Below are 14873 nucleotides of genomic sequence, written 5' to 3' on the forward strand. Positions count from 1 at the left end.
AGGCATCTGTTCCTTAAGCTTGTAGCTGTATCCAGCTAGTGTTATGACTGAGATTTCTTGACTGCAGATCCAACTTCATTCTTTTGCATGTAGATATTCAGTTTTCCCAGCACCATTTGTTGAAGAGACTATCCTTATTCTTTCCCAATGAATAGTCTTGGTATGCTTGTTGAAAATCGATTCACCATTGATGTATTGGTTTATTTCTGGACTCTCCATTTTATTCCATTGCTCTGTATGTCTATCCCTATGCCAGGACCACACTATTCTGATTAAAAAGTATTTTATTATTTTTGATGCTATTGTAAATGGAATTGTCTTAATTTCATTTTGGATTGTTCATTGCTAGAATATAGGAACAAAACCAACTTATACCTTTTGATCTTGTATCTTACAACTGGCTGAATTTGTTTATTATTTCTAATAGTTTTTGTGGGTTATTTAGGATTTCATATATATCAGATCATGTCATTGCAAATAGAGAAAATTTTACTTTTTCCTTTCCAATTTAGATGTCTTTTACTTTTTTTTTTTCTTAATTGCTCTAGCTAGAATTTCCAGCACAATGTTGAACAGCAGCAGTGAAAGTGGACATCCTTGTCTTGTTACTGATCTTGTGGGGAAAACTTTCAGTCTTTCACCAATGAGGATAATATAAGCTGAGGGTTTTATATAAATGCCCTTTACATGTTGAGTAAGTTCTTTTCTATTCCTAATTTTCTGAGGGATTTTATCAAAGGGTATTGGATTTTATCAAATGATTTTTCTGCATCAACTGAGATGATCATGTGTCTTTTTCCTTCATTCTATTAATGTGGTGTGCTACGTTGATAGATTTTCATATGTTGAACCACCCTTGCATTCTTGGGTAAATCCTACTTGGTCATGGTATATTATCCCCCTAGTCTGCTGCTGGATTAGGTTTGCTAGTATTTTGTTGAGGATTTTTGAATCTATATTCATAAACAATATTGGTGTGTAGTTTTCTTTTTTTTTGTGGTGTCTTTGTCTTTCATATTAGAGCAATGCCAGCCTCACGAATGAGTTAGGAAGTATTCTCTTCTCTTCTATTGTTTGGAAGAATTGGAGAAGGATTGGTGTTAATTCTTTTTAAATGACCAGTGAAGTCATCTTGCCCTAGACTTTTCTTTTGGGGGGATACTTTTTCATTACTAAGTCAATCTCTTTATTTGTTATAGGTCTATTCAGATTTTCTATTTCTTCTTGAATCAGTATTGGTAGTTTGTGTGTTTTTAGGAATTTATCCATTTTGATCTAGTTACCTAATTTGTTGACATACAATTGTTCGTAGTATTTTCTTAGAATTCTTTAAATTTCTGTATGGTCTGTAGTAATATTCCTAATTTTCAGGGAACCAACCAATAATAATTTTTATTATTTCCTTCCTTCTGCTAGCTTTGGGTTTAGCTTGCTATCCTCTTTCTAGTTCCTTAAGGTAAAAAGTTATGTTATTGATGGGATGTTTCTTCATTTTTAATGTAGGCATGTACAGCAGTAAATTCCCTCTGAGCACTACTTTTGCTACATACCATTTTTGTTATGTTGTGTTTTTGTTATCATTCTTATCAAATTATTTACCTTTATGGTTGTTCTTTATTTTTTTCATACGGCTTTGAGTTACTATCTAGTGTCATTTCATTTCAGCCTGAAGGACTCCACTTAGCATTTTGTGTATGGCAGTTCTACTAGTGATGAACTTCCTTAGTTTTTGTTTATCTGGAAATGTCTTAATTTTCCCTTCATTTTTGAAAGATAGTTTTGTCAGATAATAGAATTCTTGGTTGACAGTTTTTTTCCTTTCATCACTTTAAATATGTCATCCCATTGCCTTCTGGCTCCTGGTTTCTGCAGAGAAATAGGCTGTTTTTCTTCCTGAGGATCCCTTGTATGTGATGAGGCACTTCTCTCTTGGTGCTTTTTCTTTGTCTTTTGACTATAATGAATCTTGGTGTGAATCTCTGAATTTACCTGCTTGGAGTTCATTGAGCTTCTTGGATGTGTATATTCATGTCTTTCATCAACTTTGGGACATTTTCAGCAATGACTTATTCAAGCGTTCTTTCTGACCTTTCCTCTCATTCCTCTCCTTCTGGGATTACCAGCAGGCATATGTTGGTATGCTTGATGGTTTCCCATAGGTCTCATAGGCTCTGTTTTTTTTTCTTTTTAATGAACTTTATTTTTTTAAAGCAGTTATAGTTTGATAGAAAAATTACACAGAAAGTGCAGAGTTCCCATGTACCCCCCCCCAGTTTTCCATATTATGAATATTTTGCATTAGCATGGTACATTTATTAAAATGGATGAACCCAGTATTATTAGAATTATATTACTAAGTAAAGTGTATAGTTTACATTAGGGTTTACTCTTTGTGTTTTATGGTTGTATGTTGGCTTTGTTGTTTGTTTGTTTGTTTTAACTTTATTGTGGTAATGTATATATAACAAAAAAATTACAAGGCATGCTCTTTGAGCATATGTAAGACAGTTGATTTAAAAACTCTGGTAAATAAAATACTTGGGCTTCCACATTGACAGTTTCTATTAATTTTTTTTCTTGTGAATGGGCCATACTTCCTTTTTACTTTGCATGCCTTGTAATTTTTTGTTGAACATTGGACATTTTTAATATTATATTGTCCCAGATCCGGTGAAATCATTTTTTCCTTCCTCCCTGGAATTTGTCGTCACTGCTCATTGTGTGTTGTTGCTTGCTTGCTTAGTGACTTTTCTAAATTATTTTTGTAAAGTCTGTATTCTTTGTGATGTGCTGCCACTGAAGTCTGTGTTCCATTAGCTTAGTGGTCAGTCTGTATTTGACAGTGTTGCCTTAAAAAGAAAAGAACTATTCCCCCTGTCTTTTCAGATCTGTGTTAGGGCACTCATTCGTCACTTCATCAGCCCGTTTACAGTGCTGCCTTAGCCTTCACTTCCTTCTTGCATGGAGCCTGAAGGTCAGGCAAAGGTAAAAGCCTAGGGTTTTCCAGACCTTTTCTGAGCATACGTCCAGCTCGGGGCATGCACATGGATGTCTCAATTACCTGCTATGGGTGGGAAGTTTTAAAAGCCTTTATTCCCCACATATCTCTTTTCCTATCCTCTTTATTTCCAGGTTGGTCTGTCTAATGCTTGTCTGGACTGTTGTCCCTTGCCTCAGGCTGCTGTGGCCAGTACTTGTGTCTGTAAGTGTTATTGGCAAATGCCACCCAGGAAGCAACCGCAACCCTGGGAATGCTCTGAGTCAGATGAAACAAAGGCAAGCCCTTTCACCAATCTTTCTGGGAGCCACAAGACAGGTTGAAATAGACAACCATATTTCTTTGAGAATAAGGCCCTTATTGTTCCCTCTGGCACTAGCAACCTGCACCAGGTGTGTGGACTGCTGTTATCACAGCCATTGCTGATCTTCAGATTCGGGGATGGTGGGTGGGCAATTAAAAACACCACAGCACTCTCCTACCGCAAAGCAGTGGCTTCTTTTGGTCACCAAACTTTCCCTTGGCTGTTTTAAGTTTTTGATTAGATTTCAGAGTTCTATCACAGTTGATTCTGACAGTTTTTGCCATCTCATTAGTTGCTTTTGTGAAGGGATGGAGCCTTGGAGTTCCCTACTGCACCGTTTACAGTGACATCCCTGGTCAGTTGATTTTAAACAAGGGTGCTGAGACAATTCTTGAGGAAAGAAAAGACAAACAACCCAATTGAAAAATGGGCAAGAGTCTTAGACATTTTCCCAAAGATATAAAAATGTCCAAAAGCACACAAAGATGCTCAACATCATTAGTGATTAGGGAAATACAACTCAAAATCACAATGATACCACTTCGCACCCAGTAGGATGGCTGTAATTTAAAAAAACAAAACAGAAGAAACAAGTCTTGGTGAGGGTGTGGAGAAACTGGAACCCTTGTACATTGCTGGTGAGAATGAAAAATGGTGCAGCCACTGTGGAAAACAGTTTGGCAGTTCCTAAATAAGTTAAACATAGAATTATAAGACCCAGCAAGTCTACTCCTCGGAATGTACCCAAAAGAATTGAGAAAAAAGTATTCAAATAAAAACTTGGACACGAATGTTCATTGCCGCATTATTCACACTAGCCAAAAGGTTGACATAACTCAAATTCACATCAACAGATGAATGGATAAACAAAATGTGGTATAGCCATACAATGGAACATTATTGAGCTATAAAAGAGAGTAGTGATACATGCTACAACATGGATGAACCTTGAAAATATTATGTTAAGGGAAAGATGCCAGATCCAAAGGTCATGTATTGTATGGTTCTATAAGTGTACATTCCACTTACATGAAATGTCCAGAATAAGTTAATCCATAAAGAGAAAGTATATTAGTGCTTGCCAAGGTCTGGGTGGCAGAGGGGAATAAGTAGTGACTATTTAATGGGTATGGAGTTTCCTTTTAGTGTGGTGAAATGTTTTGAAACTAGGTAGAGGTCATGATTGCACAACATTGAGAGTTTACTAAATGCCACTGGATTGTACACTTTAAAATGGTTAATTTATATTAATTTTGCTTCAATAAAAAATAAATCAACTGTTTGTAAATTTGCTTATTTCTGGACTCTGAATTCTAATCCAGTGATATATATATGTCTACCCTTATGCCAGTACCATACCATTTTGATTACTGTGGGTTTGTAGTAAGTTTTGAATTTGGCAAGTAGGGGCCCTCTAACTCGGTTCTTTTTCAAGGTTTGGTGCTTCTGAGTCCCTTGAATTTCTATATGAATATTAGGTTCAGCTTGTCAATTGTGCAAAAAAAAGCCCGCTGGTATCTTGATTGATAGAGATTGCATTGACTCTAGATCAGTTTGGGGAGTACTATCTTAACAATATTGCCTTGTGATCTTTGATCACTTGATGGTTTCTCATTTATTTAAGTCTTTAATTTCTTTCAATGATGTTTTGTAGTTTTCAGTGTATGAGTCTTGCACTTCTTTTTAAAAATTTATTCCTAAGTATTTTATTCTTTTTGATGCTATCATCAATGGAATTTTCTTAATTTCATTTTCAGATTGTTCATTGCTAGTGTATAGAGATATAATTCTTTGGCCATCAGATCTTTTATCCTGTAACCTTGCTGAAGTCACTTATTAGTTTTAATTGATTTTTTTTCAGTGAATTCTTCAGGATTTTCTATATACAAGACCATGTTATCTGCAAATAGGGGTAGTTTTACTTGTTTCTTTCCTATCTGGTTGGCTTTTCTTTTTCTTGTCCTGGCTAGAATCTCAAGTACAATGTTAACTAAATGTGGTGACAGTGGACATCCTTGTTAAAGGTGCATTTTTGGTAGGGTTAAAAGACCTGCATTCTCCATTTACCAATCCTGTTTGGTGGTCTTGGGCAAATCACTTAGCCTTTAGCCTTTTTTTCCTTTTCTAGAATTAAGGATAGCAATGTATGTTCTGGCTACCTCACAGGGTTCTGTTGATTAAATAACATCCATGTGTTCAGCCTATCCACAATGTTCATACTTGCTAGTGTCTACTCTTTAAACGCTCGTAAGGTGATGGAGGAGGCAAGGCATTCATGTAAGTAATTATAAAAGCAAGATAAAAATGCTAAGAATTATTAGGGCTAGGTTAGGAATGATGTGTCTTGGACATTGTAATTGATAATTTTTGTGGTGAAAATTTTGTGAACAGTGTAGTGCTTTATACAGAAATGCTTTAAAAAACATGACACCAGTAACTTTGGGCTCTCACTTTCACACTAAATTAATTTGGATTCCATTTTAACAAACCTGTATTACATACTAACATAAACTAAGCATAACTAGATTCAACCTTGTTCTATACAAAATGCTGTAGATCTTGTTCTATTGTTTTTTTTTTTTTTACTATAATTTTGCATATAACTTGGTGTCCACGGACAATTTTAAGTCAAAAGGAAATCAGTTAGGAATTGCATTTACTTTCTCTTCACTATGACATCCTAGGTAGACTGTATAAATTGTTCCCAGCACCCCATTTATTTGAGATTAACCTGATATATTTTTTTACTGTGTGGCCTTCACTGTGGAATATGAACACGTAGAAAACAGTCCATGATACAGTGGACGTTCACTACATCTTAAATAGAGGATCCACAAAGCCTTTCCAGGTTCAAACACTGAATTGTGCTGATGAGTTGGCAATAGAGATTAATCTTGCTATATTTAATACGGCCAAGGTGCTATGCGGTCCATGCACTTTATGACTTTTTCTTTGCTGGGAGAGCTCCGATGGCCAACGAGTGGTTGATCACAGTCAGGCTGTGAGGAAATCTCCAATGCTTCCAGCTCTGAAGCGGCAGGATCCTGTGAATGAGCTTCTCAGAGCACTTCCCTCATAGGGTGGGGAGAAGGTCCCCTCTCCACCCGCACACCCCCGCCCCCGGCGGCTGGAGATAGCCACACCTTCCTTCTATCGGCGCGGAGCAGGTGGCCGAGCCCTCGGGACCTCGCACTGCTGCCGCCCCCGGGTACCCGCCCTGCGTCCCGGCGGGCTTCCGCGTCACGTTACGGGTTAGCTGCGCCGCCGGGACCCCCAGGCACCGCGACAGGGACCGCCCACCGTGCGGTCTCGGGTTCTCTTCTTTCCGCCCCCCTCCCCCCACAATCCCGGAAAAAGGGGAGGTTGGTGACGTCATCATCCGGGCACTCACCGGCGAGTCCACGGTTCACAATGGAACAAAAACAAGCGATCCAAGTCAAACTCTGTGAGCGACGCTACTGCGGCCCACGCGATTAACCCCGTCCCTGCCAGTCCCCATAGCCCAGCTCTCTGTCCGGCGTGTCGTGCCAGATCTTCTCAGGCTTCCTCTCCTCAACTTAGGTTTGTCCTCGCGCCACCTCTGCCCTCGGACCGCACCCAAGCCAAGGGGGATGGAACACAGTCCGGTGGCCATAGCATGAAACTGGAGAGGCCGGCCAGGAGAATCTGTACCTCATGAACATCTTTACCGCATCATCCTCCTTCCCCCCTCCCCCCAGCCCCAGCTCTCTGAACTTCGGGCGTCTCCAGCCGGGCCCAGCGTCCCGGGCAGCACGACCCATTCTCCTTGCCTTTACGGACCCTGTTGGTTGGAGGTGGTGAGGAGGGAGCAGCTGAGCGAGAGGGGGCTGGGCAGGAGCCAGGGGAGGGCCGCGGGGCGGGGCCCCCACGGGGCGGGGCTTGGCGGGGGCGGGGAACCTCGGGGCTTTGGGCGGCGCTGAGGCTAGTGGGAGTCTGTGCTGCCGCGCTGCTGCTGCCGCCGCCGCCGCCGCCGCCAGTGGCCGAGCGGTTTTCTTTTTCTTTTTTCTTTTTTGGTTTGCTGGATCCGCCATATTGAAGAGGACGGGCGTCTGCGGCTGCGGAAGCTAGTCTCCGCCGTCGCCGGAGCCGCAACCTCCCCACACCCGGCCCATTCGGGCCTCTGCCGCGCCGAGCCCCTCCCCACCTTGCTCAGTTCACCGGCCTCGCGGGAGCCCGCCGCTACCGCCTTTCCCCCACGGGAGGCGGTCGCCTTAGCTCCCGGTGCTCCTGTCGGCGCCGGGAGCGAGCCGCAGCAAAGCGACCAGGCCCGGAGCGGGGACAGCGGCGGCGACCAAGGGAAGGTGAAGCCGCCGCTGCGGGAGGAGGAGCCGGAGGAGGTGACGCAGGAGAAACGCACCGCCCGGAGCCCGTCTGAGCTCCGCGAGAGCCCCAGCCGGAGGGGAGAAGGGGGAAGAGAGCCGCCGCCGGCCGAGAAGGAGGCGGAGGAGGAGGAGGCGGCCACCGCCACCGCCACCGCTGAGGCGGGGCGGGCTCCGCGAGGAGCGAATCCCGGAGCCCTTGTGCAACCCCGTCGTCTTCACGCCTGCAGCCCCGAGCCCGGCCGCCGCCTCTCGACATAGTTTGTCGCCCGTCACCCCCGGGCCTGGGATGCACCCAGGGTCAGCCTTGTCCCGGGACTGAGCTTTGCCGCCGCCTCGCGTGCCCTGGTTTTCAGGAAAACACGTTTGGGTCGTGCGGTGAGTAGCCCTTCGCGCCGGGGCAACGCGCCTTTCCGGGCCAACAGCTGGAGCAGGGTGAGGGGAGGAGGGCGAGGGGGGTGTGCGTGTGCGTGTGGTTCCTCCCTCCGTGGCCGCCCGCGGGGCCCGGGGCCCGGGGCTTCCCGCCACCCCCCCTCCGCCTGGGGCTGGGCGCGCGCGCGCACCGCACGGGGGAGGCGGCGTGAGTCTCTGTTCTGCGCGGAGCCGGCGTCCCGGGAGCGTGTGTCTGTGTTTTGGACTGTAAGGGAAAATGGCTGACGGCTCCGTCCCTCCTCCTCCTCCCCTTCCCGTCCTGTCTGGGGCCGAGTAGGAGGATGGAGTCTCCTGGCGCGGCGTGGAGCCCCCCTCCCCCATCCGCCCCCAGGGGCCGGGTCCGTGTCCGGGGCTTAGCCGCCCTGGGCCTTGCAGCACGGCGTTCCGTGGCCCCGTGGCTGCTCTTTTCCCGAGTCTCGTTCCACTTGACACCGAACGCCATTACCGAGGTGGAGTGATTTGGAGCAGTCGAGCTAGGCCCTGGCTACGCCTGGCTATGAGGCCCGACGACTTGTCCGCGCACCCCTCCCCCTCCTCCCGCGATAACCCGCAGCTTCTCGGTCTTCTGGGCTGGGAGTCTGAACCCCAGTTATCGCCCTCCTAGCGCGCCCCCCCCCCCGCCCCCGCAATTTGCTGAGGGCCGAAGCCTTGAAAGATGTTTTGGTGCAGAAATTGTTTCCAAACTAGTTTGGACCTATACCACCTTTCTATTTTTAACTGTTTCTGCAAAAATATTAGCATGCGTGAGTTGTAGTGATAAAAACTGGTCCTTTTGATGTGGGGCTTCAGGTTTGAGAAAAAAATTTTTTTTTCATTGTCAAATATTAAGGTATAGGGTTACGGAGCAGGTGTATAGATGTTTTACATTATTTATATGGATTTCTGATTTCTGTGGCAAGTGGAATTTACACGGGGATTTTTAAGATCTCCAGTGGAACCTCCTTAAATTTAGCATGTTATTTTTTGAAACTACCATAATTAAAGACGTTAATTGAATTTCCCGTAGTGCCCTTTACTTCTACAGGTGTGTGTAATTTTTCGGCTTGTCTTCGAACTTAACTAACCGAGTTGTAAATATAGGTTAAATATTCATGCTTTACTTTTTTAGGGAGGGAAATATTTGTAACCACTCTTTACCTGGGAGCCCAAGTGTCCTCTAAATCTACGTAACATTTGTATGCTCTCACTTTGAAGGAAGAAAAATTGGGGTGCATTGATTAGGAAACTTTTCAGCAGGTACTTAATCCTCTCCTGGACCTTATTATTTGCCTTTAGTGATTATATAGTAAAAACTGGTTAACCATGACTAGCATTCCTTATCTCAATCCATACACTTGAATTTAAAAAACGATCTCATTTGTCTACTGATTCGGCGGGCTGCCATTTTGGTTTCCGCAAATGCATCCTGCGTTTTTAAAGCATTATTTATTAAGTAGACAAAGATGTCAACATTTGTTTTCTCCATTTTAAAACTCATATTCTTGTGCTTTGTCATACTTGTAACTTTCACCATTTCAACTTTATTGTTCCAGTGTATGGGCTGAGTGAAAGCCTGAAGTATTTGGAATTGGTGTTTCAAGGGTAAACTCAAAATGTTTTTGATATCTTAGTATGTTTTGCTTTCTCTAATTTAAAAAGATTTTTGGACTTCCCGTCTTTTTCTCCCTACTCTTTTTTTTTTTTCCCATACATTTTTGGCATGAACATTTAACTTGTAATTCTTGTGAACTTCATATTTTCATGCCGTTTCTTCCTTTTGTTTGCTGACCTTGGTAGTTTCTGAGACAATTTCTGGAGGGACTAAATAACAGTAAGAAATTACATGAGCGTTAAATGTGAGAATCTACTTCAGGAAGTAATTTCGAAGGGTGGATTTTACCTTTCACCACATTGTTAGAGTCTGTTGTTGGTGTTCCATAGTTCTCTTGTCTTATCAATAGAATGCTCAAGTAGAATTTACTTTGGATCTTTTTTCTTTCAGGATCTTGAAATGCATTTTCTGATTATCTCAAGAAGATGAGAGATTTTCCCATGGATATCTCCTCAAAGATAATTTTTCTTTGACATGGTATTAATGCTGCTTATAGGTGTTAAGATTGGGCGTTTGTTATGAATTTGTCAGTCATCCAGTTCTTGATTAGTTGGACAAATGCCAGTTTTCCTTTAGGTTATTTTTTATTTCATGAGATAAACTTAAAAATTATTAAAGGAGTTTTTATACTTTTGCTTTAGCATTTTAATATTGAAACCAATCTTTGTGTAAACGAGGTTAAAGAAAGCTGTTAGAAATATATAGGACGTGTATGTGTATTTGTTGAAGTATTAGTTCCCTTGTAAGTCTTTTGGGCAATACATATGTTGGGGGAAACATCTTATCCTGTGGTTATTGGGTGAGTTGATTTTTATTTTAAAGGAACGTAATACTTTGGATAGCCTGCGTTATATTTTTCCCTCTTGCCTGATACGTTGTCTGAATCTTCAAATATGTATTTTTCTCAAATGTTGTACAGTATTTTAGCTTCCATTTGATTTTTTTAGGAGCTGTATCTTTGGAAGCCATCTTTTTTAATTACTAAGTTGTTGTCTTACGTTAACGTGGAGTCTAACATAAATATTTGGGAAAAGGTTAATGCAGTGGACCTCAACCCTGACTATACATTAGAATCACTCGGGGAGTTTTAAAAAAAAGAATACTGATGCCTTGGTCTCACCCCAGAGACTGATTATTTGGGCAAAGGTTTAAAAGAACTGTGTGGATGATTCTCATGTGGAGGGTTATTGCTTTCAGCATGCTTTTATAAACCTTTCAGGTGGATAATTTAAAAAGTAGATTTCTTTTAATTGTTTTATCAGTATATAATTGTTATTTATTGAGCGTTATGTGCCAACACTGTGCTAAATATTTTCCATTCATTACATTGTGTAGATACTGTTATTTCCATTATACAGATGAGAGATTTGGGGTCTTATCAGGCTCAATCAGTGGTGCTTCAATGATTGTGCTACGTTGGTGGAATAACACTGATTTCTATTTTTTATTTTATTATTATTTTTTTTTAGCATTTAGAACTTTTGGTTTGTTTCTTGAACCAGAATAGCTTTAGGTTTAGTTTTTTTTTTTTTTTTTAAAAGACTATCAACACAGTCTGTGATTTGGGAAATATCTTGGTTGGCCAAGGGAGATGTTAAAGCTTTGCAGCAAATAAGGTTCTTCCTTGTCCATATGTCTCGAAACATGTTCAGGATGATATTTTAGTTGATGGGTTTGTTTATGACTAAAATAATATTAGCTTAACATTCCTAAAAGATGCAAAATTAAGGCATTTGTCCCAGTCATTTATTTAAATCGTCCCACTAATGAACATTTAGTATCATGTGAAATTCTGTTATCTCAGTTTGAGAAGTCTGAGTTTTATTTAGGTTAGTTTAAATTTAGTTTAATTTCTGCAAAAACTTTTCAAAACTAAGGATTTAATTTTGCAGTTTTGTATATATAGTATTGGTTTGAGAAATGTGTTATAAAGTGAATGAGATAGCAGTTACAGACAATTGGGTCTTATTTTTTTTTAAATTCCCCTCAGTACATTGTGCTTAAATTCTATATTGAGGGAGGGAGAAAAAAGGCCAAACTCCAGTGTAGAATCTTTGAGCATTCTTAAAGTGACACGAGATATCTCCAAGAATTTTTTAATTGTATCATAGAAAATAGGATTACAGTGATTATTAAAGTCTACATTATTATGAGGAAAAAAAGGCTTCATGGAACTTTTGACACTTTCCCTTAGGTATATTGGGATTTGAAATTACCGTTCAATTATTACTGTTGATTATAAAGTGATCGTCTTTGTAATATACTTTTAAATGAATAAGGTGTGAAAAAAGTATATTGTTGGATGAAGTATCTTAGCTAAATTTATTCTTCATGTGCTCATGCTAATCCTATAGGCTTCAATACACATGCATATAGATACTTTCATATACATACGCACAGTATGGCAAATGGGTATCTGATTCTGTTTTCAGTCACTAATAATGATTTTCTACTTAATCTGCTTATCAGAATAACCTGTGGAGCTTTTTCAAAATGTGATTTCCCTAGTCTTACTTTCTCAACTAATGGAGTCGGTTTGGAGTGGGAAATGGGTATTAAAAAAAAAACTCAACAGGTGATTCTGATGTGCAGCTAGGGTTTTTTGGTTTTTTGCAATTTATTTTTGTGAAAGGGGAGCTCTTGAGACCGTATTCTATCATTAGATAGCAATATTCTTGCTTTAGTTTAGTCTTCAGTGACTGACAAAAATTCCGGACTTAAATACAAACATGGAGTAAAAAGTTCACACACACACACACACACACACACATATGGAGTAAAAAGTTCACACACACCCACACACACCCACCCCCACCCACCCACCCACCCTTATTCATTATCACTTACCACTTTTCTTAGAGTTATGGTTCCAGCTCTTAATACTATTAATATCTTGTAAGGCATTAGTTTCCTTTTTGTCAGTTCAGCAAATATTTATTTGGCATCTACTACGTGCCAGGCACTATTCTAAAGATTACTGTTATCTAGAAGCTTATGTTTGTGTGAAATAAGGGAGTTGAACTAGTTAATCTCTAAAGTCTTTACTCTTATTTTCTGTCATTCTTTTATTGTGCCTCATTGAAGGAGACTGAATTAAGTTATTATGAGAAATATGCCTTGTTATGGTATAAGCCAATGAAACTTGCCTGTTACCTTTCAGTTTCTCTAAGTTAAACAGTTGTAGAGGTCCATTCTCAACTCTAGTCTTCTCCAGTGAATCCCAAATGTCAAGTACAGTAGAAACGGGCTTTTTTTTTTTCCAAAGAATTCTTGCATATTGGCTTTAGGAATAGCTATACTTGATACTTTTGTAACTTGGGGCCAGAAATGGCATGCTCTCCAGTGCCACCCACTCCTCCTGCCATTTGTTTTCTGTGTTGAAGCTCTCTCAGTTATCTCTATGCCATTTGTGTATTTTTCTTTTTGCTTACTTTATTTTGTAAAGATGCTTTGATTGATTTTGTCTCCCAAATTCTTTTAGGTAGGTGGCATCCTACCTAAGTCACTGATAAATCCCCAGTACCTGGAAAGTGCCTGGCACACAGCCACTCAGTAACTATTTGTTGACTGAGTAGTCAGTTGACAATATTGTACTCTTTGTATGGTTGCTCCTTTCTGTTTTCTTTTTCTCTCCTTTCTTCTCTCTTTCCTCTTCTCTTCTCCTCTTCTTTGTTCTCTTCTCTCCACTAGTTGGAATGGCTTGACTTGCCTTAATAATCTTTTATGATGAGCAGGCCTGGAACGGGTCTGGATCTAGTCAAAACCCTCTTTTTTTTTTATTGTGAACTTTAACATATATACATAACAGTGATAACTTTCAATGTACAATTTCACAAGTAGTTAGCAAATCTCAAAGAATGTCATGGGTCACAGTTCCACAACTTAAGCCATTTCCATTGTAAAATATAACATACATACAGTAAGTTGTCATCTCTCGATGTACAGCTCAACAAGCAGTCATAGGTAATTTCAAAAATTGTTATGGGTTACAGTTCCACAATTTCAATTCTTTCCTTATTGTGCAATACAAGGTATATACAGAAAGGTGAAGACCTTCAAGGTACAATTCAATGAGCAGCTATAGAGCAAATCCCAAGGGATGCTATAAGCTACAGTTCCACCATGTCATTTACCTCTTTCCAGCCATTCCAACACCTCAGCATCCAAATATATATATATATATATAAAATTATATAAAGTTTCCATATTCATAGACCTTTGTTCAATCTCATCTTGTTGCTACTCCTTCCTTACACTTAATCTCTTTCTCCATCATCAGGGCTGTCTAGGCAGTGAGCACCCTAACTTGTTCATATTAAAGGGGGTAAATCCCTCTTTTTACAGGTGAGGAAAATGGCTTCTAGAGGTGAAGTAACCTGACCAGGAAGGATAGCATGCATGCAGTTTAGAGAGTATCTGCTGCATGAAGCTGCTTCCAGCTATCTGGATTCCATTACCTTTGTAGACACTCATAAAATTCACACCTAATTCTCTCCCTATTAATGGGTAAGAAGCTTTTTGGCAAGGTCAGGAAATTCTGTCCTTTACCTTTGTGTATTACAGAGCACCTAGAAATAATACTATTTACAATAACAGTGTATTGATTGCCTGAATGGCAAAATCTGGGGGAGTATTTGACTTCTAGTACTTAGAACTACTTGTACAGAATTATATCATCGTTTTATGGCACCTTACAGTTTGTCCTTTCTGTAACTGATGAATCACAGTTTTGAACATGTTGGTCAACCATTATCAAAGGAGTTGTTTTCCTTTGGAGGATTTTGAGCTGGTAATCTTGGATATTAGATCCTGTCCTCTATAAGAGCCTGTGTAAGTGGGAAGAGAAGAAAAATTCAAGAAAAAGGGAGTAGGGAAAGCCTCCCCTTCCCATCCTTCATGCCCATTTCCTTCCTGCTGACTTTTTGAGAGTTGTAAGGTTGTTGGTAATGCCTCTCTTTTTTCTCATAACTAGTTAAAGTAAGTCTACTTGTTATTAACTGGGCACCAGAGAGCATGGAAGTTAATGTATGGTATTAGACCCTCGTTCTACCCTTGTTCAGAGTATTTTTTGTCCCCGATCAAGGTAGTGTACAAAGATTTGGTTACACTCCTTGATAATATCTCCAGAGTTCAGAGCGGGGGTTGGCAAACTTTCTGTAAAGGGCTAGATAGTAAATATTTTAGGCTTTATGGGCCAAGAGGCAAAAT

The 14873-nt window shown here is 40.7% G+C and overlaps 1 protein-coding gene across 5 annotated transcripts in view; it reads left to right on the forward strand.

Annotated features, from left to right (window-relative positions):
- Positions 1-7902: 7902 nt before the first annotated feature.
- The window catches only part of USP9X (ubiquitin specific peptidase 9 X-linked), a 144987-nt gene continuing 138016 nt past the window's right edge, over positions 7903-14873 (forward strand). For 4 of the 5 annotated variants that reach the window (XM_037822178.1, XM_037822181.1, XM_037822180.1 and 1 more), the window contains exon 1: positions 7903-8020. The gene's annotated coding sequence lies outside the window, so the exon portion shown is untranslated. Of the gene's footprint in view, positions 8021-10123; positions 10143-14873 lie in introns of those variants that run through there. The other variant, XM_037822179.1, reaches the window with a different exon arrangement.

The sequence above is a fragment of the Choloepus didactylus genome, chromosome X (genome assembly GCF_015220235.1).
Source record: "Choloepus didactylus isolate mChoDid1 chromosome X, mChoDid1.pri, whole genome shotgun sequence".
Lineage (NCBI taxonomy): Eukaryota > Metazoa > Chordata > Mammalia > Pilosa > Megalonychidae > Choloepus > Choloepus didactylus.